The sequence below is a fragment of the Gadus macrocephalus genome, chromosome 7 (assembly GCF_031168955.1).
Source record: "Gadus macrocephalus chromosome 7, ASM3116895v1".
Taxonomy (NCBI): Eukaryota; Metazoa; Chordata; class Actinopteri; order Gadiformes; family Gadidae; genus Gadus; species Gadus macrocephalus.
Window position 1 is genome coordinate 19684244 of NC_082388.1, and position 24841 is coordinate 19709084.

Genomic DNA, 24841 nt, shown 5'->3' on the forward strand with positions numbered 1-24841 from the left:
AAGAAACACCCCCCCCCCACCCCCTTTCACACACTCCCACCCGCAAAAAAAGTGTCCATTCAACTGGAGACCCACAGCCTGTGTCCAGCCCGTGACCAAACACAAACCGGCAAAAAAAGGACAAGCGAGAATAAACACAACTTTTGTCCTGTTTTACGTATACAACTGTCTTGGGATACATTCGTAGGTCATATCAATTTGATCGGTTGTGTGTGGTCAGAGTAAGACATCTTCATTTATTAACCATTTTTCTTAATATTTACCAAGTCTTAATATTTCCATTAGCTTATCTCAAGAATATTCCTAAAGTAAAATAAAAGTGAAAGAGCAAAAAACGAATGAACGACGGGGAATAACTCAGGCCACTCAATCACTCGTCATTCTCCTTCAGCTTTTTCTACTAAATTAGTCTACAACTGGGAAAGGCATGGGAGGAAGCAGGAATAAGAAGAAGAAGAAAATATCCTTGCCTGCAGAACAAAAGAGTTCAACACATAAACCTTGACCTTTGCCCCTGCTGAGGATAAATCATCTGGGCTACTGACTTCTACCAAACAATACAATTTTCCACACAATAGCCCATAAAAAAAATCCTCCACTGACATACATCAGAGAAACAGAACCGCACATCGCCAACAACAAAACCAAAACAAAACCAAAACAAACAACACAAAAAAACATCATACATCTTACTTTGAATTAGGATTCGCTACGATCATGTGACGCATTTCTTTCTTTATCCAGCACATGCCGCCGCCCCCATCACTAAAGCGTTTCCCAACTCTGTGTTTTTTTTCTCCTCAGCTCTCCTCCACAAGCAGACATGTGCTATCATTTTATTTTCCCTCTCAAAGAGCAACTCTGTGCTGCTGTGGATATGGTCCTCGCCCTGGCCCTGCCGCTTTCTCTCCCTCTTTCTCTCTCTCTTTTTTTTTTTTTAAAGATGTGACATTGCCTCTGTGGGAGCATGAGAACGGAGGCTCCTCAATAGTAGGGTCCCCATACCCGGCCCGTAACCATGGAAGCAGATGCTTGCCCCCCCGGCCCTCCTTACCTCCTGGCGGTTGCGGGCTGTGAGCTGCTTCGCCGCTGAAAAGAGAGCATGCCTGCCTTTCTCCTCGCTCTGAGCGAACTTGCCCCCGCTCCTGAAAAGGAGCCATTGAACAGGTCACTGGTCTAGACTTGTTTGCACGGTCCAGGGAGCAGCCTTGATGTAACCCTTGCTCTCCTCTCTCTCTCTTTCTCTCTCTGCCGCTCCGGCCGCCCTGCGACTGCAGACTGCAGAGGGGTGACGGGGAGGGGGACATTGGAGACGTGGATTTGAAAAGGAGCCCCGTCCGATTTTGCCATTGTGCCTTTTCATTCATCGATCGAATGAATATCGAACCTTCTGTCCCTGCGTATGTGAAACGGATAGCTTAGCAAGCTTTTTTTTTTTTTTTTTCACGCAGGTCTGTGTGTGTGTGTGTGTGATGTGGGCCAGAGCTGAGATTTCATTTCAGTGTTATGTGTAAGAATACGTTTTAACATTATTTTCTCTTCTTTCTTTTTTTGCTTTCTCTAGATGGATGGTAAGGGGTTGTGAAAGGATGGGATATTTTGGAAAGTGGTCCTATGAGCAAAAAAGGTCTGAAGATTTAACACTTTCCCATATTCCATATTCATTCTGGCTGTTCGGAAAATTTGCTTTTTAAATTAACACAAATATTACAAACCTTACTGAGGAACTAAAATGTATATAATATTCAAAAATAACGAGAGCCTGGATATAATTAATACATAATAATGAATACTAGATAAGTAAAATTGAAGGACATCAAACACATTTAAATATTCATGAAGAGTAATTGCCTTCTTGCTTCTAAAGCTTTCAATTAATGACTTTTCAACATGACAACCTTCCAAAATTCACTTTTGGATAAAAAGGGTTCAAAATGTGTTCGTTTCAATAAGATAACCTTATTTTCTGTTCAAACGAATTAGCATATATAAATGTACCACTTTATGAATTAATTTTGACATTGTGGCCTCTGTCACAAATTCTTAATTAATTGTGAAACTAATTACCAAACATGATATTGATGCAATAGAAATGTATACAATTTTTATACTACATTTGGACTCAACTTTAGAAATCCACATACATTTTCTTACAATTACATTTGTTTTCACACAATCCAAATTCTAAATTATTCTATTGTATTTATCTCCAGTACTGTGTTTGTGCTTCTAATAATTTTTTTTTGCTCCAACAGGCAAACGACGAGCAAAGGACAGTTAGAGTTTGACACTTACCAACAGCCTAAACCAAAAAGTGCAGACAATCCATTGCAATATATCAACATTGTTCAATATTGTGTGGCATATTATCCCAATTTTTCTTGCAAATAAGAAAATGTATAATCCTTGTCAAGAAAGGTTTTACAAATCATGTTAAAAGAAGGCTGATTTGCACTATTAAATTATATCTAATCAATTTCACTTGATTAGTGTTTAAGATTATCTCAAGGGAAGTGAAAAATGGTTTGAATATAATTGTATCATCAGTACATTTTATCTTAGTATAATAAAATGATTGCCTGAACTAAAATATACTACATTGTTTTCTAGATTGACATTGTTCCATGGGAGATTTAACAAAGGTATACATAACATAAAGCCTTACATACAGTTAATTTAGCATTAATAAATTACTTTATTATACTGTTAACAAGATGAAAGACCTAAAAAAAGACCCCAAAAAATTGCATACTACACGTTACAATCTCATGTACCACAAGGTATCGCATGTAAATGCAGAACTTGAGTCCTGAGAGAGCAGCTAGCTCCCATGCTCCATGTGACAAGTTGCTATGCAGGGGCCAATCCAGGGGGCAACCGGAGGAGAGAGGGGGGCCAAGCCAGGGCAGAAAATGAGCAAATTCAAAGCCAGAGGAAGGAAAGCCAAAGAATCAGCGCGGTAAGAAAGAACGGGCATTGTGTCTGCCAAACAATCAGTGACTGCTTCACTGTGTTTGAACATTGTCCCTCCACCCCATACCACAAGCTTGAAGGTTCATCACTCGAACGGTTTTGTGTGTGGATCGCAATTTATTCCTTATTTTGATGAATTTCTTTTTTAATAGTGAGTGAAAGAAATCCTTCACTTTTTATAAGCGTGCATAAAGAGAATGAAAATTACTATGGAAATATGGGACATGTTTCAGGGAAGCATCTATAAGGGAAATGTATTTTGAAATCTAAACCTTTTAATTCTTGAAATTGTGTGGTGAAACGTTGGGTGTAAAATTACATCTAATTTGTAGCATTTGCATAATAATTCATCTTTAATAATAATAATAATAATTATAATAATCTAAATACTAATAATCAAACAGGAAAAACAACACAGATTTAGATTTTGAATGGGTTTAAATGAACAATATATAAAAAAAACTGAGCGGGGGGCTTATTAGTAGCAGCCAGGAGCTGAGAGAGAACCGCATGAGAAAATGGAGGGTGACAATGGTTTTGACTGCAGTTCAGTGACTGGAACCGGCGCACACATAAGTCTGCATGAGGAGATGCGAGGGAAACGGCCGGTCGGGACCGGAGCAGGGACAACCTCTGTTGATTTTTGTTCTGTTGTGGGTTTTTATGTACCACAGTGTACGAATAAACACACATGTCAAATGCTAATGAGGGCTAATGCCAGCTCAGTCTCTTCGTGAATGCTAACGAAGCTCGGGAAAAATAATAACATAGCAAGCTATTTCAAAAAAATACTACCCCACTAATAGCGTATATTACCCATCACATTTTGGAACAGACTGGAACGACAGAAGGAACAAAGATCGATGAGAAGGTACCGGACAGCACATTCAGATTCCCCTTTGCTTCTCCCCTTTGCTTCTCTGAGAAAGACGTGCACACACATGCGTGCACACACACCCACACACCCACACACGTGCACACACAAACCCACACACCCAGCCACCAACTCCCTTTCCAAAAAAACTTCCCAAAAGGCAGATGTTCCATGGGATGGGTAATCAAAGCCGGCTGTTCTCACAATCTCACTGTAGTCCTGCCTGGACACAGTAGCAGCCAAGTGCCCACTGCAGGACCGCAGTGTCCGATGTCACTGTAAAGCCAAGAGGACCAACAATATGAGCACACCGCCATGCCAGCTACATGACCAAGGAGGCCAATTATGAGACAGGGGTAGCTGGGCAGACGCGACGCTGCCCCAGCACCACCCAGTTATGATAGGTTGCCTTTTTTTCCCCTTCTATATCGCTACTCGCTCTCTTCCTGTTTTCCTGAAAGCCGATTGGCCAGTGTGCCCATGTGACTCGATGTTTGACACTGCATGCACTCCTCAGACACCCGGCTTCGTTTTTACCTTTGTCCTCAAAACGAATGATGATAATACAAATGACCAGTAATCAGACGGTTTTAATGTGCATCTGGACCATGTGCAGACAATATGGCGGACGCCGCGATGTCTGACGTATGCTCAAACAATGTTATTGTTGACCTCGCCTCGACTCGTCCCTCCTCACAGACACAAGGCCTCTGGCACACTGCTTCTGGTCGGTCCCATATGCTGCTGCATAGGGACCCTCATCCTCTTCTAAAGTCTCTAGTCAGAACTGTGAAAAAAATAAACATCACTAGTAGGAAGATATATATATCTCTACAACATCATAATTTGGCTAATTTACGAGTGATATTCAAGCTTTGGTAAAACAAACAAAAAAGAACACGTCTTACAATTTATTCAGATGGAGGGCACCTCATAAAAACTGTTGATTTAGTTGAAAAAACTGAGTGGTGCTCAATTAAAGCAGCCATTTTTTTTAATGATTGTGGGCATGAGGAGAATCCTCTTAGGGAAACTCAAGGTAGTCAGGGCCAGGCTCGGTGTAAACAACTTTAGCATGTAAGCTATGCTAATGAGGGAGATGAAATATCACATAGGAGGCTCCTGCAGAAAACCAACCCTCAGTGATGTTAAGATCCCGGGCTGTGAAAGGCATCCTTAGAATTTGCCACAGGAACGCAAGCTTTCAAGCACATGCCACAACTGTCACCAAAGTCAAACACTAGCCTTCGAAGGTGCTTTAGAAAGGGGATTGGAACAAGGGGGCCCTTTACTCAAACCACTACTTAGAGGGCCATTTAATTAGGTGTAGAGCAACAAATCCTTCCTATTCAGTGGCCGGACACTTGTAGTGATGGAGTGGAGTGTATCGTTGGGTGAAAGACTGCAGTCATAACACTGGAGGAGTGTCCCCTCCCTCACACACACACACACACACAAACACACACATGCACACAGACTTGCTAATGCCTGTGTGTTAACAAGCCCATCGTACGCATCTCTAATTCATTGTCTCTTGAATGAGTGCTAATGGAGAGACAAAACAACAGGGGGCACGCTCTCACGCGCACACGCACACACACACACACACACACACACACAGACAGACACACATGTGCGCGCGCGCACACACACACACATACACAAACACACACACACACACACACACATGCACACACACACACACACACACGTTGGGACCCTACTGCAACGTGCTGCTCTTTTTAGGGCCCCACTTGTATCCTGAACCTTAATTGAGGGGATGCATATGAGAACAAAATGGCCTCCAAATTGTAGAGTGCAGTTCTTAAAGCGACGGGTTTTTTAATCAAATGTAAACCCAATCAATGTACAAAATCCCCATTTAATATAAACTACAAAATTGGATCAATAAGCCGAGTCCTGTTGAAAATAACTAATTCAAATGTTTAATTTATAAATGTATAGAAATGTTTACACCAAATTATATAATTTATTTGTTAAATTTTACTTTTATTTCTCATATATGTATTTAATCAAAAAAGTGAATTAAAGTCAAACATTTCAAAATGATCACGCATTGTAAACCTAAATACAGTCGAATGGAAAATGGAAAATGTTTCTAAAAACGTACTCCCCCCCCCCCCCAAAAGAAAATCTAAACAGCTAATCAAACGTGTGCACACACACAAACACACACATCGCTGAAGACGGCACTGAATGCTGTAAAAGACAAAGTAACAGCCATGGGTTGGGATGGGGTGGTGGGCCCTAATCCTGGAGGACAAAACCGACATATCCACCGAGACAAATCTTGTTTGATGGAACCCCGCAGCTTGATCCAGCCCCAGCCCGGCAGACTGGGAGGCCCCGCCTGAGGAGCGGGGCACTCGGAAAGGAAACACGGTCCGAGGTTATTAGAAACGGGACTTTTCAAAGACCATATTAATTCCCTGACATCCCAGTGAAAGAGAAATTACCTTAATCCCACACGGTTTTCTCAATGGGGGGAATAAAAAACGACATTGCAAAAGCATTTAAATCAACACAAATATTTGTACTGTGCTGTGGTTATGCATTTATTAAAGCTAACCCAGGCAGCTTTGATATTGTTGTTGGTTTTGGCATGTCATATTAATTTAATTACAGAGATTCTGAGAAATAATTGCTTTTCTAGCTGTAATGTATTTCCATATTAATAATAAGTACGTCATAAAAATAATCGTGGAAGTTATTGTTATTTTAGAGATTTATATAGGACCCACAAATATGAAACATTTAAAACCATCCGGCCCCGCGTTCAGTGCAAGGTCATTCATCATCTGGTGACCGCAAAGGTTTTGGGCGGGCGAGAGGAAAAGAGATTCTTGTCTTTCAGAAATGAAAAAAAAAAAAAAAGAGGAGAAGAATGATCTGAAAGGAGGGGAAAAGGAGAGAGGAGTGCTGGCATCTTCCTGGGACTAAAGCATGGCTGTCAGTCTACACACACTGAACCGCAAGATCCACATGGGAACCCCGGAGAACCGAGCTCCTCATCGTTCTCAACTTTATCTAATTATCTGGGGGCGGCTACGAGCATCTGTGCATTCTCTACGATCCGGGATGATTATTATTCCACCCGGCCGGTATCACCGCTGAATCTGCGCTTGGCTTTCAGCTGGTCCGGTCTGGGGGCCAAAGGTGGCCCAGTGTCTTTAAAGCCAACTGTGGGTCAGTGCAAACACAGGCGGCCATTCATGACCAGATCAAGTTGATGTGAGAATCTGTCCCTCCTCTGCCCCCGCATTTCCATATGAATGTAGAATATGCTAAAGAAGGAAAAGAAAGGAGAAACCACGGGCAACATGCCTGACACACGGAGTCAGTGCTCGGTGAGAAAACACACACTTCGAAGGTTGAGGCGATACAGATCTGCAATCAGGGTGTATAAAAAAAACAACGTTGAAATCCAAAACCAAACTGATTTTGATCAAAAAGAAGGAACAAAAACTATGCATTTAGTCGTGACATTTAAGTAATTGTGGGAGACACGTGCAAAGTCTTGCAAAAACAAGCACACACACACACACACACGCACAAACACACACACACACACACACACACACACACACACATACACACAGAGACAAAGGTCGCCCCCGTTGCCAGCAAGAAAGCTCATGAATCAAAATGCTAATGAATACACACATTTATACTAATTTATCACACACACACACACACACACACACACACACACACACACACACACACACACACACACACACACACACACACACACACACACACACACACACACACACACACACACACACACACACCTCCATATGGGTAACCCTGTACAGGACTCAAGGAGTTCCGTACAGAACAACAGAACAACAGAACAACAAAACTACGCGCAGCAGAGAGGCGAAAAGGCTACAAATACCACAGGAAAATATGAGTGGGAAGAACAACGAGAAACAGCCAGCCACTTAAAAAGACAGCTTGGAGGTGAACAACAAGAAAAAATGCAGAAAATCAGGAAAGGAAGAAGAAGAGACCACATCTGCATACCCTGAATCCTGCCCTTCCTCCTCCGGCTACCTGTCAGGCCTGCCACACTGTCACGTTGTCACGTGTACGTACATGTGCCAGCATTTCCCCCATACAACCCCCCCACCACCACAAACACACACTGCACACCAGAGACACACACATAGACACCCGCGGACACACACACACACACATCTACAGCTTATTCACCTTGACAAATGTCACGCGTCATTGTTCCGCTCGGTGGGCTCTGGCCCCCGTTCTGTCTAGCTGCTAAAGGTGGGCTCAAACCCAGAGCAGTGACACCATCTATTACCCATGGGGCTCAGCGGGGTGACAGGCAGTGGGGGGAGGCAGTCTGGGGACTCTGGGGATGCAGGTTTGTTGGGGGGTTGGTGTGTGTGTGTGTGTGTGTGTGTGTGTGTGTGTGTGTGTGTGTGTGTGTGTGTGTGTGTGTGTGTGTGTGTGTGTGTGTGTGTGTGTGTGTGTGTGTGTGTGTGTGTGTGTGTGTGTGTGTGTGTGTGTGTGTGGGGGTTGTTCAGTCTACGGATGTACATGAGACCGGGTCTGTGAGAGCCACAGTCTGTGACCATGGTCTTGACTTGGGCAGTCCCATGCAGCAAGAGAGGCGTGTGCACGCCTACTTACGTCTGCACGTACTTGAGCGCAAGCCACATGGAGCACGGAGATATTCCTTCCAGCAAGATGGCGTCATACACACATTTCAAGTGAAACCTAGATTGGGGCGGTATAAGAGCTGGGAAAGTACCTGGAAAGGTATCGGAGCCAATCACAGACACCCACACCCCCCCCCCCCCCCACACACACACACACACACACACACACACACACACACACACACACACAGAAATATATGGAAAACGGAGATGCTAACATACAAATACACAGGCAGTCTTTGATAATGTCTGCATTTGCCTTCGAGGTGGTCATTTGTACAGCAGATGTACTCATGCCTCGGCTGTCCTTAATTTTCAAGTGTAATGGACGTATTAAAGCAGTGATAGAAGCGATGGCTCGGTCTCACTGGTGACGCAGGCGGCAGGCACAGCTGGTATCGCTGCAATAATCACAAACAGCACAAAGGAAAACCATCTAACTTACAGCACAATACGCAAATTGGATTATAATGGAGAAAAAAACCTCCTGTGCAAGCAAACTGCATTAATGTAATTTCAGTGAGTGAGTTTCCATGCAATAGCCAGGAAAGACTCAGGTTTTTTCCCTTGGGCCTAAAATTGAAATCACAATGTAATCGGAGGAAAGGACGGAAACGGTATATATTTTTGTACGTTGAGTTTTGATTTAGACTCTTGAACAGAGAACATTGTTCATATTACAGTTTTTTTTGTACTTGCCCTGACTTTCATAATGGATGTTTTTTTTAACATAACAATTTGTTCGGCCTATATTTTCCCTCCATCTGCAAACACTTTAGGCAAAGCAGAAATATCTACGGTACATTTCTCCTGTTCATTGTAGTGTACAATTTTATATATCGAGGGGTAAATAGTGTCATCATCATTCCCATCATTACCAAATTTCATTGGGCTTGTTATTAAATTACACTGGTTACTACAATGTTATTATTTTCCTCCATTTTATTGTCTTTCTGAAATCAGCTCATCCTTACGAGAACAAGTTCTTGTGCACTTCATCCTTTTACCGTTGTCACTCTGCCCTACATTCAAAAAGCCACGCACGTAACACACTGGAACGATAGCTGATAAACAATAACACATCACCAAAACAATAATATATCCCAGAGCAAATGTTCCGTGCGTACGGCAAACATCCCCATCGCTGGATAAAGACGGACCACCGTTCTACAATGTTTGGTTGTCTTGGAAATCACTTTCCCCTCATGGATGCCCATGTTTATTTAGAGCCAGCGTATATATTTACAACAACACCACACTTCACAGCCGACATGCTAGAGACACACCCCTGCTGATATTTAGGCCATCCTAGGTTTGAACGTCATATGTATATTTTCATTTTTATCAGAAACCCGGGACAATGGAAAAACTGTTTTCGGTGGCGGTATGGGACGAACAGAGAGAGCAGCAAGCAGGCTGTTGTTCATGCTGCACCAGCGACCTGTTTCCCACTAGAGTGGCCTGGATAGAATCATCCCAGTACCAGGGTACAGTGTCCAGACCACTTCTATTTACACTGCGATAATCGCTAAGGAATCTCTGCCAGGGAGAGAGAGAGAGAGAGAGAGAGAGAGAGAGAGAGAGAGAGAGAGAGAGAGAGAGAGAGAGAGAGAGAGAGAGAGAGAGAGAGATAGGGAGAGACAGAGACAGAAGGGGATTCACATCTTGAAGGGGTACAAAGGGGGACATTGTCATGTGGATCGAGATATTAATGCCTCTGATGGAAAAACACAACAACAAATACAACAAAATCTCAAATAACCTGACAACCACACTCTTTTTCCTAAAATAATTTCCTAATGTTCCCTTAATTCAGGCACTGAATGGAACCTAGTAAAACGTTAAAAGACGTTTTACTAGCTGTTTATTTGGAGAGGAAGTAGGCTGGTTGAGGGACGACTCCGGGACAGAGAGTTTGCATCTTGATTTGATCTCGGCGTGTTTGGGTAACGTCCCGCTGGGTAGCCATGGTTCCTGACGTGAGTCATACAGAGAGGCTTTCCAGCAGCAGGGCCTTGCCTCTCTGCCAGCTACACAAACAGTGGGAGAGAACACATGACCTCATCCCTCTTTCGTCCGCAAGATACACTCAAGGCACAAGGGTTCAGCAGGTTCACATTTTCCACGCAGACACACACACAGACACACACACACGCGCACACACACACACACACACACACATGCAGGCTAATGTTAACTCGCTTGGGCGAAAATAGACTCCCCTGCTATAGGCACTTTCTCCCCCCACCATCTTTTGTGACTTTTTTTCTTCTCCGCTTTATGCCATTATAGGGATTGTGTTACAGCCTGGCCACACGCAAAAAAAATAAACATGCTTCTTTCTATCTTTGTTATTCAACGCTGGTACCGTGGTAAGAGGTAAAGGTCTGAGTCACCAAAAACATACGCTGTGAATCCAGGTCTCCATTTTGTGTTCATGGCCCTTCACAGACAAGCCTGGGGTGACCTGTTCTTTTTAGTCCAAACTGTCCGACCGACCAGGGACAGCACACTGCCCCCCCCCCACCCCACCCACGGCGGCCAGAGAAGCATCATCAGTTGTTCCCGCTACACCCCCCCACCATCGCCTCCTCTCCCCTCTAAAGGATCTAATTACACAGTTGCCACATCAAACTCTTGACGGCTAACACACGGAAAGGATTTTTTCATTTTTTTCTCGGGTGGATAAGTTGTCCGCTAAGAGGGCTTCATATTTGACAGTGAATACGGAACAATGGCATTGTGTTTTTGTGTGTGTGCGTGTGTGTGTGTGTGTCCAAGTCTGTGCGTCGGACGAGTGTGTCAGTCTCGTCCAAAATTGGGTGTTATCCCTCCATAAAGCTGTCATGACCGATGGCACAATTTTTCAATTTACCTACGACGCGACGACGAGTGCCTTCTGACAGGAAAAACACAAGCCCAGCCACCCACGAGACGCAGGTCAGCGCACGAAGCAGATGGAGGAACAAAATAAATAAATAAATAAAATACTCGGAAAGAAGAAGAAGAAAAAAACAGCAGCCTACCGTTTGGCCACCACCGCAATCTATTCATCGCTGCCGTTTAATTTCTTTCAGACGCATAATCCTTTCACTCTCAATAGCAAATTTAACAGTCCCCAAGGCCTCCACACCAGACTGGTCAATAGAAAACCAGACAACTAATTACTGAGCGCACCATACTCTCTCTCTCTCTCTCCCCCCATCCCCTCTCCCTTGTCTCCCTTCACCTCCATCTCCCTTCCCCCAGCCGTCACCAGCTGGGGGGCTCATGTACACAAGCGCAGCGGTCAGACGGCGTTGGGTTTCCACTTTCCCAGACCGCCATTAAAAAGCTGTCCCATAATGGCCCTTCAGTCACACAAACACGCGTACGGTTTCACACACACACACACACGGTGACACACTCACACACAACACAAACAATAACAAACAACAAAACAATAACAAACTGAAGCAGTGCTTGCAGAGGCCCAAGTGCATATATCTATCCTATCTATCACAGAGCTGTGGTCGGTTGTAAACTTGGTCTTGTGTAACATTGTTGTTTGTGAAATATCTTCAGCATCCACCCCAGGCTAGATGTGGTTAGCTGATTGTGTTGTTTATCATGTGGCTTGAGTGACTTTATTTTGCTTCAGAGGTAATGGCACGTTTATTGAGAAGCAACGTTATAAATGTGAATAACAGCAAGCAGGGAAGACTCAATCTTTAAGAGCGTGTAATGACCATGTAATTGACTGCTTGTTTTCAAGTCATAAATTAGACCACAACTCAACCGGCTGTTGGACTAATAAGTGAGAGCATGGTGGTTAGCACTACTAGCTGGAAAACCTATAGACAGGTCTTTTCCGAGCGATAAAAGCTGCTACAATTTCCATGTGACTTAATTGAACAACTGGCTATTTTCAATGGCAGGACACACGATTGACATCAATTGTTACCTATTTACAAAAAAAAAATCTTTAAGGACGTCTACCTTTCTGATCTTTACTATATTTGGAAAAAATCGTTCATTTATCAAATATATAGGTCTATTATATGTACCTTATAGTATATTGTATCATAAAAGGAAAGAAAGAAAGAAAATAAACAGGGCATTTCAGATGAAAGACCCCATCCTAGCCTCCCATCTCTGAGCACTCCAGGAGGGAGGGTTGCAGCAATGACAACCCGGCCAGGATAGCATGCATGGTACCCTGAATCCAGCCCAGTGCGGTGGTGGGATGCTGTGACTGCTCTACTTTACTCTCTTCCATAAACCAACGTGCTCTGCTGGCTTTGATCCAGACCCCGAGTGCAGACGAGGAAAGCGCAAAAGCCCTTTATTGGGGGGGGTTCTTAAAAAAAAAAAGCCCCAAGCCTCAATGAAGATCACTTCCCCCATATAATGGGAAGAGTTTCGCCCCACTGTGACCTAAGTGGACCAGCCTTTGTCTCACCGGCCAATGTTTGCCTTAGCCCATTGTGTGTCCATTATCTGCCCCCTCCACATCACCACCGCCTTCAGCCACCACTACAGCGCTTTAAACCACGGTCCCGCTACACCGCTACACCCCACCCCCACCTCCCCCTCCCACCCCACCTTTCCATGAAAAGGAAACGCTTGATGTATGGAAGCCATTTCCTAGTGTACCCCTCTCCGTATGTGCTCGGAGGCATCCCCGCCCCCTCCGCTGTGGGAGCGGTGACAGACTGGCTGTTTAAAATGGTGGGGAGCCCCGGGCCCACGTGGTTCGGTCAGCGAAGACGGATCCGCGGCAGCACACTCGCGCAGCGCAGCGCAGCACACACACACACACACACACACACACACACACACACACACACACACACACACACACACACACACACACACACACACACACACACACACACACAATGGGAATCTGCGGGGCTTAGACCAAACGCAGAAATCGACACTACAAAACGAACAAGCTTTGGTGGCCTCGGCCCGGACGACGGAGGAGCGATGACACCGTCAGCGCGAGGGAAAGAAGACAAAGTGCCGGTGATCTCTGACCTGGGAGGGGGACGGGCAGCCTCTTGTACAAATAAACACATTCATGGTTCAGGGAGGAAATATGGTTTCGGAGGTGGGTTTCAAATCCTCTCCTTTTGTAGAGGAATCGGATCGACTAGGGAGGGGGCAGTCGCGTTGTAATGTTTTACTATTTCCTCAGTTTGTAGGAAATGGGTCTTACTGTTTGTGAATGGTTGTGCATCTCTTAACTGTGGACCTTCTTAATCGAAAAATATTTCAAGTATTGATTTAATGTATAGCCCAAATGTTGAATGTAAATGCATAGGTAATAACATTTAGTGATGTTGAATGGTATGTTGCTTGCATTTTGCCTTAAATGTATTATTCCTTAAATCTCTTTTACAAAGCAAATTAACAGATCTTGCTATAAAGAATTCAGTATTTTATTGCTATCATTAGTGTCAAACATATTTCTTTCTAAACAACATTCTTTAAATTGTTGTTTAATTCCTTCATAAGTTATATAAATAGTGCAAAGCTATAATACTAACAGTTTACTTTATATACTTAAAGTGTTCCTATAGAGCAACATCTCAATCCAGTCTCAAAGTTTAAAATCAAGAGGAGATGCTGTCACTACTAGGCTTATATATAATTCACATTCCTTATATGTACTGCCTGTATGACTGGGTCTATGGTGCAACATTATGTTGAATTCCTGCACTGATTGTAATTAACCATGTTTCCAAAGAGAGTGAGGCCAGCTTAAACGTCACGTGATAGGATTCGATGCAGGTCTCGTCCATTTACCAGTAACACAATCAGTCATTTCCAAGGCAAAGGCATTCCGGTTCTTACCGAAAGACACACAAATAACCAACTCAAGTCCAAGAAAAATATACCAGTCCATGTTCCCAGTACTCTTAAGTGGCAACGAGTGCAGCCTCCTCCTATTTCCTGAAACTAAGCTTAAGTTCCTGCTGACTTTCTGAGTTTCTGTTTTCTCTCTGAAAGGCACCTCTGTCAGTTACATGGCTGTGGCAGGCCTGCCACTAATAAATTACTGGAACCGGCCAAGCTTTTCCTTTCACTGCTCGCAAACACCAAGCAGACTAATTTCTATCTGTGGGGCGCGGGCTTGGGGGGGCTCAAGGAATAGGGAGAAATCAGTGGTAGGGGTCAGTCAGGCCAATAGCTTGACACGTTTTCACAATGCATGGCACACATTTGAAATAGATGTCAAGGGCAGACAAACTAGTCTAAAAACAAAGAAAGAAAAAGAATCATGCACAGATTGATGTATTTTATTCTATTAATAGATAATACAAAATAATACATTACGATGACCAACCAACCACTAGACTGTAACTTTGGCTATCTCATCAGTATAACATAAATTTAGCCTAAGGTCATCTATGTCTATACCAATTATTCATTGACAAATCGAATTACCATCATGGGGACACAAACTTGCAAAGAAAAATGTAAATACATCCCAAATGAAGATAATTGGTGGACATAAAATAAACTATTTCATTGTCAAGAAACATGCAACAATGGCAGTGGCAACTTAAAATGTAGTACTGTAAAAGGGTGTGTAGAAGTCAGGTAAACAAAAAAGTACAGTGCAATGAGTACACGAGGAATACATTTCCAACAATAATCATTTTCTTTATGATATATATTTCATAATAGAGTAGGCAGCATTTTTCTTTCAAATCAACAGCCATTTTAATGATCCTCATCAAGACAGCTTGAGGTTGAGCTATTTTCTTAAATTGTGACCTACATGCCCAAAATAGTGAACTAGATTCTGCTGCAGACGTAGTTGGTGAGTATTTTTAAAACGTTTTTCGTGGAAAAAACTAATATGTCCTCATGCATGTTGTTGCGTGGGCTATTGACTGGCTCATTTTAAACCCAGCACGAACAGCCTCAAGCACACAAGCAGTTCTCGTGTACCACTTCTCAAGGCGGTTCTCCACGGTATATAAAGTGACGAAGCGGCTTGGTGACGAAGCAGCGGTACTGCAGCAGTAAATCCAGAGAAATAAACCCAGAGGACCAATGAACTCAGTAACCCCCTTTTTCTTTTCTTTTTTTTGCAACACTTTTTTAACCAACCAGGCTTCACAGGGAATTCGAGTGCGGTAGCTTTGGAAGATTCTGGCTTGTGTCTGTTGGAGAAATAGGTTGAGATCACACTGTGTAACTGCGCCGCTTCAATTAGCAGAGTAAGCGGGCTCGTCGAATTGGCTCGTAAAAAGTATCCTAAAGCAAGGGGGCTGCTCCCTGAGTGCTGAGGCAGGCGCATGTTTCACAAAGTATCTGTGTCATGCTTAAAGAAAGTTTAGAGGCCCACCTCCGTTCTTACGGCCGTGCTAACTACCATTCCCTTCACACCCTACACCGCCGCCAGCCCCCCCCCCCCCCCACCATCGACCCCACAACTCAGCCACTCTCTCTTACTTGACGTTGACCCCGTTACCCCCAACACACCGCCCCCAAAACCGTTTAGTAGGCTTTTTCTGTAAACGTCAGCCGCAGACTTGTGCGCTTAGTGGCACTAATATTTCACAACTTTATACCGACTTGAATTTCGGGAAAAGCGAGTGAGAAAGAACGAGGGGAGGCAGAAAAAGTCTTGGCAACATGTGGACGGAGGGCAAAGCAAAGTGAACAAAGAACAATGTTACCCAATGACAACAAACCAACACATATATAGTCCCTGGCACTTGACCACCACAAAGACTGTCGAAGTCCGAACCCAACAATGAGATGACCACTGACCTGATTTGAGCGCCAAAATCCAAGAGCGAAAGAATCCTCTCGTCGATGTGCAACCCACTCCGTTCTCCTGCGCTCCAATATGCTCTGCCCCCCCCCCCCCCCCCCCCTCAACCCCCACACCTCCTCCCGCCCACCTTGTCCAAAACACCCGTTGGCTTAGAGGGAGTCCGAGGAAATTGAGGGAGATAAAGATTCAGAGAGAGAGAGAGAGGAAGATTTAGAGAGATAATGAGCAATAGGGAAAGAAAAGAGAATGCGAGGGAAAGGTAGAAAGAGAGCTACAGAGACGGAGGCAAGAGTGCAAGAGCAAGAGAGAGAGTGAGAGAGAGAGAGAGAGAAAGCAGAAGAGTGGGAGAGAGAGAGAGAGAGAGAGAGAGAGAGAGAGAGAGAGCGAGAGGTAGAGACGCGATAGTCCCAGTGTGGAGATAGTGTGGAAAAGTGGAGAGAGACTCGTGCGCGGCGCAGCTGTGCACCCAATCAGTAACCCCTAAAATCCACCAGCCCTCTTCTCCATGGGTGTCTGCAACACCGCAGAAAAAAAGGCACCGGACAAAAGTGCTCCTCTTACACACGTTCCACACACACACACACACACACACACACATACACACACACACACACACACACACACACACACACACAGCGAGATAAAAGAGAGGGAGAGAGATGGGAGGGGGGAGGCGGTCTGAAAGAAAACAAGTGGGCTAGTTAGAAGAGCAGCTGGAGAATAGGAGGTTCAAGTTTTGCTGCGGAAAGTCCTCCGCTGGTCAATGGGGGAGGGAACTAGCAGGCGGTTCTAGCGATGCAAGCAAACGCTGTATAATCCCTCACCGGCTTCCCTCCATCGCCTCTATCTTTACTTTAATCCCTCTCTCTTTCTCTCTCTTTCTCTCTCTCTCTCTTTCTCTCTCTCTCTCTCTCTCCCTCCCCCTCTCGCTCGCCGGTCAGGCTGGTCTGTGACAGCCCCCCTCCCTGGGGCACTGGAATGCAAGGCACGAGTTTCAAGAGGCCCAGTTAGACAACTCTCAGAGTCACTGCACCTTGACCCTCAGGTCACACGCACTGCTTTTGTGTGTTGTCTGTTGGTTGTGTGTGTGTGCGTGTGCGAGCAATTGCGTGTGTGTTGTCTGTGTGTGTCACATGTGTGTGCGTGTGTGTATATGTGTATGTGTGTGTGTGTGTGTGTGTGTGTGTGTGTGTGTGCGCGCTCTCGCAATTGTGAACAGAAACGCTAAACGTCGGGTTTGGTGGCTTTAGTAAGTCTGCAAAACTCCAAGGGTTTACTTCATCAGATCATATGACACACCCTGGCGGGCCACAGGATAAGCAAAGTCTCTGGCTCACTTAGAATCTATCCAGCCACGATAAGGCACACTTAACGGGATATTGATTCATATTATACGTGCACAACAACCGGCTTTGTTATAGCACAAAAAAAGGCGTTACGAATAGAATGTGATAAAGAAATTATATTCCTCACCCTATCGACTCAAATATGGCTTTTGAATAAACAGTAAAGCCCACTACTGGTGCACAATTGAATTTAAGTTAAATAACTATTTTGGATTTAAAAGCAATCGCTTAATTAACAATGATAATAGTAGCTCCATTGCAATGTACACAACAATCTTAAATAAATAAGTTCCATTCATTCAAATAATATTTTCAGTGGTCATAAAAATGTCATATATATATCGCATCATAGCTGGACATGATCCAACACATTGCATTTAATCTGTGAAGCTGTGAGTGCAGCCTGTGAATCAGGCACTCAGCGTTATGGCTGTGCTGCGTGTAAGAACGCATTCCTAACATGAAGTGCTATCCCTGCTCGGGAAGGACTCACTGCTTTCTTCACTGAGCACCCGGAAATGTTCTCACCGATTTCAGCCATACAGTAGTGATACATGAAATAACAACTGTACAATAATCATTTATATGGTTGGTGGTTTGTATAATCTACCTCTGTAGGACTGTTTGCAACAGTAGCTCTTAAGAAATTACTTCATTAAGAAATTACTTCATTAAGAAATTACTTTTTTTCATTGTCCAACTTAACTTTAACATGTGCCTTCTTGGTAATGAAAAATCAAATGAACAAGAACATAACAAGGCAGGGAAAAGCATAAAAGTGGCACAGATCCTTTTTTCTTGCAGCAGCCTATGGCTCACAACAGTATACCAGTGTTGCTCTCAGCACAGCAGATCTGTGCAGGATATCCTGTCAAACGTCGCTGGGCTGTTTCTATTCACAAACGTTTTAAAGGGATATCCAAATAGTTTGGGAGAAATGTATGTATTTGAAAAATGACTGATTAACTAAATGCTATTTTCAGTTGGCTATTTCAATCAAGCAAAAACAATGTAGATGACAGGGAACAAAAATAGATATCTGACAAAAGGTCAAACATAATGAAGGTTTTTTCTTATCGTGTTGCTCCCCACAAGGCCAAATCAACAAGACCTTGGGTTTTGTTAAGGTCAAAAAAAAGTTTTCAGGGCTGAAATCCCGTTGGCCTGGATCAGCTGAATAGGCCATATCATGCTAAAGAACTGTACCTGCAAGTATCTGACGCCTTTTAAGCAAACCAGCTTCTTTTTGTGAGGATGTGAATTACGTTTACACCTGTATGAAATTGGATTGGTCATTTTTTATACGAACTCGGGCTTATGCAAGTAGTCCGTCAGATTCAATCACATTCTATCTGTTGCTGGAGGAGAATTATATTTGAAATTAATGACTGTGTTCTCTAATAATGACATTAAGATAAAAAACAACAGAGGAGGAGGTAGATATGTAATGAAGAATGGGAATATATTTGCAATATACTGTTAATTTCATTAAATGTCATGATGTAACTTTCCAAAACATTGCTTGTGGCCACAAGGGGGGCTCTCCAAAGAGAGTATGGTTATTTGCCAGATACGATCAAATGTCATGGCCTACCAAATTACTTTTTATGGGTTCAAAGAAAAAAATGAACAATAAAAAAATGTTACACTACAACAATTGTCTAACAAGTGCCAGGTTTAGCTGTAATATGGCTGGTCACACTGTGGGCATTTATGTATTCTGAATTCTAAATTCTGTTGATACATAGTGATACAATTTCTTAACCAAGTCAGAACTTACATAATGGTCGGCAGCTAAGGAAGACCGGGTTCTCTGACAAATCGAAGATTGCTGGTTCGATATCCAGCTCCTCCTGGCTAAGTGTCAAGAGGTCCCTGAGCAAGACACTAACCCTAACTGCTTCTGACAAGCTGGCTGTTGGTTGACACTGCCGTTGGAGTTTGGATGTGTGTATGAATATGACTCTGAGGCAATAATTGAAAGGCACTTTTGAGTGGCCATAGGTCTGACAAGTGTAATATATACTACATATGCAGTACATTTTTAATAATAGGAACCAGGAAGATATGTTGGACCTTCAGTTAACAAGCAGCAATCAGCAGCATCAGAATCAGCCCCAGATCTAATGCTACAGCATATATGGCTACCACTTAAACTGCTACAACCGCATAAGAAACTGCTTATGCAGTTATCAGGAACATAGGAGGAAGGTGAGAGCTGTGGATCAACCGGTAAGTGATGGCTTAGTATGACTACCAGTAAACATTGATGTCTGTATGCAGGAATGTTCATGCATCAACTCGTTATATCTTGATTGCACACTTTGTTATAGAGGCAGACATATCAAGACTTTGATAAACAGTGTTATTTACTCCCCTGTCCAGTCTTGATGATGGATCCAAATATCAAATTGGATCAAAACATTTGACCTTGCCATTACACACACGTCATGGGAAAGTAGTTCAACCTAATAAACACACGTGTCCCCTTCATGTAGGTTGCAGCAATTGTTTTTCCTCTCCAGTGTACAACGAATCTTGGTGGAGACATTTCTCTTGGTTGCTGCTGAATGATAGTTGGATCGATGTAGCTACTGAGTTAATATCCCGTTAAGTGGGCTGTTCTGGAGTCCATGCGGATGCTCAAGGCGTGGTTTCTTTTTTTTTTACAATTTCTAACGTTTTCCTACCATGGATGTTTCCTATGCAGGGAGGGCTGCTCTTCTTATTCGTCGTGTAGGATTTAATGTTATGTGGACGTATCCCAAGCCTACTGCTGCCCTCACCAGGCCACATAACACATTGCAGTAACTGCTCAAAGAGTAGGCTCATGCTTTGTTTCATCTGTAGGATGATGATTGCCAAAACACTGCATAAGCAGAAGTGTCCTAGCTACACCTTTCTCGTTAGTACTTAGTTTCTTTCCTCTACAAATTACCTCTTTCATGAGATGTCGATATTGCTTATTAGTTATTTATAATTCATTTCTCTGTCAACCATGTCCAATTCATCCCTCCTTTGTGAAGACTAAATGTTAACGTTTATATTCAACCTTTTAAGGCAAGGATATATAATAGGATGCTGGTTTTTGGATTACTTTTAATGAACATTCCATTCACTGATTTATTGCACACCACAATGATCTTTAGCTCTTACATGGGTTATGTATGGTCAATATCTTCAGGAATTTTTTCTTTTAAAGCAAACACACCTGCTTTTTGTATTGCATGTAAAATATCATAAATCATGGTGTGTGTATATAATAAATAGAACTCAATGTCTGCACAACCGTTTCTGGCCAGTGATATCTTTGCATTTAAATACCGTACAGAAGAACTGTTTTTTTTTTACCCATGATTGTTTATCTATTCTGGACTCAGCCACTCCTTAAAAATGCTATAAAACTTTGAGAAGTGCAAAGAGAGGTGACATGTTTTAATGAGTTGTGGAAAGAAGCCATGCTAAAATACCAAAGAGCGGATAATAAAATAAGAGCAGCCATCTTGTATGATATTATGTCATCAAACACCAAGATTTTATACCCCATCATTTTGTGATACATCCCAGGAGAGTTCACTTTTTTACTTTCAACCACAGCAGATTGCCCCTGACTGCGTATCTCAATTTCATATGATGCCATAGCTTGCATGAAATCTAGCACACCCTTACTTGACATCATTCCTACTTGATTTCATGAAGAGGTTTTTCGATAAAGCAGGACCCGGTATTGTATTCAAGATCAGCTGCTTCCTAGATAATGACACTGTCAGCTAACAATGGTTCAAGCTTTCCTGGAGAAGACAACCCTGGAGCCATATTTCAATCTTATCCAACGTTTTAAATAAAACAGAATGAACTTTGATCAATTATGTGTCAGAACGCAATGTTCAACATTTTCGAACCCTATTTTTAATTCATCCTAAAATGGTGGCAGTTCTACCTTTGATCGAAACTAATAGGATGGCAAACAATGTTGCCTAAAAATAAAAATAGCTTTGCTTGATAAAAGCTACTGTAATTAACACGTTCTCGTTCTGGCCGGAATCGCAGCCCACATAAGTCAAACAGACAACCCCTTCATAAGCGCTTCCAGAATCCATTCTGCTGTCACATACATTAGTGAAGCTGTTGATATAAGGAAAGGTTTCTTGAGGACAGCCTCTTAAATGCCTCAAACAGCACTCAATCTCCCCCTTCTGCTGCCAAATGGCTCTGGGCTCCTAAATAAAGTGGGTCATGCCAAGCTAGCTGGCAAGAGAAACAATACCCTCAGTGAGTCCTTCAGCAATCTGGGACACATGTCGAGGCTCGGTGGGGCGGAGGGTGCTAGGTGTTTAAAAAAGAAAACAACCAACAGTGCCTAAAGCTAATGATTAATGGGCTTCGTTTAATTTTTTTTTTACTTCATATCTAATGTATACATATTCTCACCGCCAAGAGTACTGGTATGATTTGGAATGTTTTTCATGAAACTTGAAACCTGTCAAACGTTGAACGACTGCGTTTACAATGCTCCCTTTCTATTACTTAAAGTGCATGTCGTTAAAAGTGTGCTATAGATTAAAGCCATCTTCTACTTGATATGGCTTACAATATGGATTTCCTGAATCCCTGCCAAAAGTGGGCATGCTAGCCATGATACAGATCAATAACCAAAACAAAGACAAAAACAAGCATTGACTTGACACTGGGCCTATGCTCCATTCAATCAAGAACATGCCTAAACGAAATTAGGGAAACGTTTTTAAAGAGCATAGTTAGCACAAATAGTAACTCTATCCCCTTTAGTACTTGGGCGATCATAATGATACTTGGAACAGTTGTTGATTATCAGATCCCATGCTCAGTTCTCTATCCTCAAGGTAAAGGGAGGGGATGTGTGCAAGTTTCATGCATTGTGGCAGTGAAGAGCGTGCAATATCGGCCACTGGGCTCCCATTAACCAAACAGTCAGACACCTTTTGTTCGCCCACTGATGGAAGTCTTGCTCAGTCCAGCTGCGTCTCCATGGAAGTGGCAGCACAAGAGGCTTAATCCCACCCACCTTCCCACCCACCAAGTTTCCCATCGCACAAGGGATAGGCTATAGCTCCACTATTGGAATGGAGCCCGGGTGGCATTTTTTCCCCTGCACAACCTTTATTAGGCCATTATAACACAAAGGCATCAGGTAAGGGAACAGAGTGTCATTAAACCCTAAGCGACAGACATAGGGTCCACCAGACTTTTGTTGGAAGATGCGCCTATTAATTAACATGGAACATGGAACCATAGCAACATGGATGCCTCTCTAGGAACATGTGTGATCTCTCTTGGCTGATGGTATCTCCAGCAGCAGAGAGAACCCTCTTACTGGGGGTAGAGGAGGCCTTTACACACACGTATGAGAGGGCTTGGTCTGACAGCAACCGATAAGTGTCCCTCCTGTTCCATCACTATTGAATAACGGCAGATATATCTATACTTTGAATATCGGCCGATATCGACATCTGTAATTTTTTATTCCCAAAATCCGTTTCGGCCCATAAAATCCAGTATCTGTCAGGCCCAAGAGAATATCCCCTGCTCTAATTTAGCTGATTGATTTAGTACATGACTTTGTGATTCCAACTCACTGTGGCGGCTAATTGCACAGCTAACCGCAGAAATAGCCCTATGGATCAGTGGCAGACGTGACGTTGCTTGCCGCAATTCTTTTAGCGTCCAGTATATTTACTGTCCCTATATGGACGCTCTTTAACTATGGATATAAATCAGAAGAGAATGTTGTTGACTTTCACAACGTTAATCATAATATGGAAAAGAAGAGTAAACACACCAAAAACAACTAAGTATAAATATAGTTCCTGCATGAGTAGAAACACCAAGGAGTGGTTTGTTCTGTAGGCAATATGATTCAGCATGTTTTATAATCACACATCACCAACTACATTAACTCTAAAGGTCAGAACAACCCTAGCTCCACACATCTCATTTTGCCTTCCATCTAGTTCCTCTGACTTTTAGAAAAATAACACAAAGGCAAACAGCTACACCATACGTTTCTTAACATTCTTCCGCCAGACAATTGGGGCATAGAAATGACTTAAAGCTGACATTTTAAGACAGACTATGGGCAATAATTATACCTATCCTGTGTAGATAGAACAAGCTACAAATAATCAGAACACTGAAATTCAGGTTTGTGTTTGTTTTTGGTTAAGCAGGGGATAACACAAGTGGCAATAAACAAACGATATATATATATATATATATATATATATATTAGGGTTCTCCCGAAACAATTTTATAGCGGCGCTGCACCACCATGTTACATTTTAAAAATGGGCAGTAGCGACAAAGACATTGAATTTTTTTAACGTTTTAATTGGTTAAAACACATTCACGTTGAAAAGCCAAACTGCCATATCATGTAAGTGCTGTGTGGAGGAGTCTGCTCTACTCCAGCGTTGAATTGAGGTCTGTTTTTAATATAATGAGTGGTTATAAATGGCGCCGCGTACTCGCCATGGTTTTGAGCAGTGCTGGAAATGATGGCACAGCTGTATGGCGATGCCGTTGTTTGAGCTTTCATTTGACACACAACCAACGTACTAGTTCCAATGAAGACACACTGCTTTGAATGTATGGGGGTGGTTAAAATGATCATAAAAGTAAAAAGGTGGTTTGTACATTTTGCAAAGTTCCAATAAAAATGCAACGCAACTCTAGCGCTATTCTAGAGCAATCGAAGAAATGCACTATTGTAGACAGCGGAAGACATAATATTCCTCGCCACATAAGAAAATCAAACTTTAACTGGAGTATATTACCATGGCAGGCTGTTATTATTATTAAAGCTAGCGGTGGAAGAAAGAAATTTTACAATTGATTTGACAAAGGACATGCCAATACTGCGACCAAGCGTAGAAACAATGGGAGCAACCGAATTTGTTAGGTTTCAAATAATGGATTGAGAAGATTTTTTTCCATTTGTAAGGCCGCATTCACGTTGTACACTGGAGGGCGTGTCTGACGTACGGGGGACATGATCTGATTGGCCGACGGATCCGTCGCTATCTGAAAAGTTGAACATTTCTCAACTTTTTGACGCAGGCAACAGAGCCGACGGAACGGATTGACCCACAATGCATTTCGAGAGCGCCCAATGCAAAAGTCAATG

General features: G+C 42.9%; 1 long non-coding RNA gene across 1 annotated transcript in view; it reads right to left on the reverse strand.

Moving 5' to 3' along the window:
- The window catches only part of LOC132461806 (uncharacterized), a 44920-nt gene extending 28490 nt beyond the window's left edge, over window positions 1–16430 (reverse strand). The window contains exon 1 of the long non-coding RNA XR_009526681.1: window positions 16327–16430. This is a non-coding gene — a long non-coding RNA (uncharacterized LOC132461806). The remainder of the gene's footprint in view (window positions 1–16326) is intronic.
- Window positions 16431–24841: the final 8411 nt, after the last annotated feature.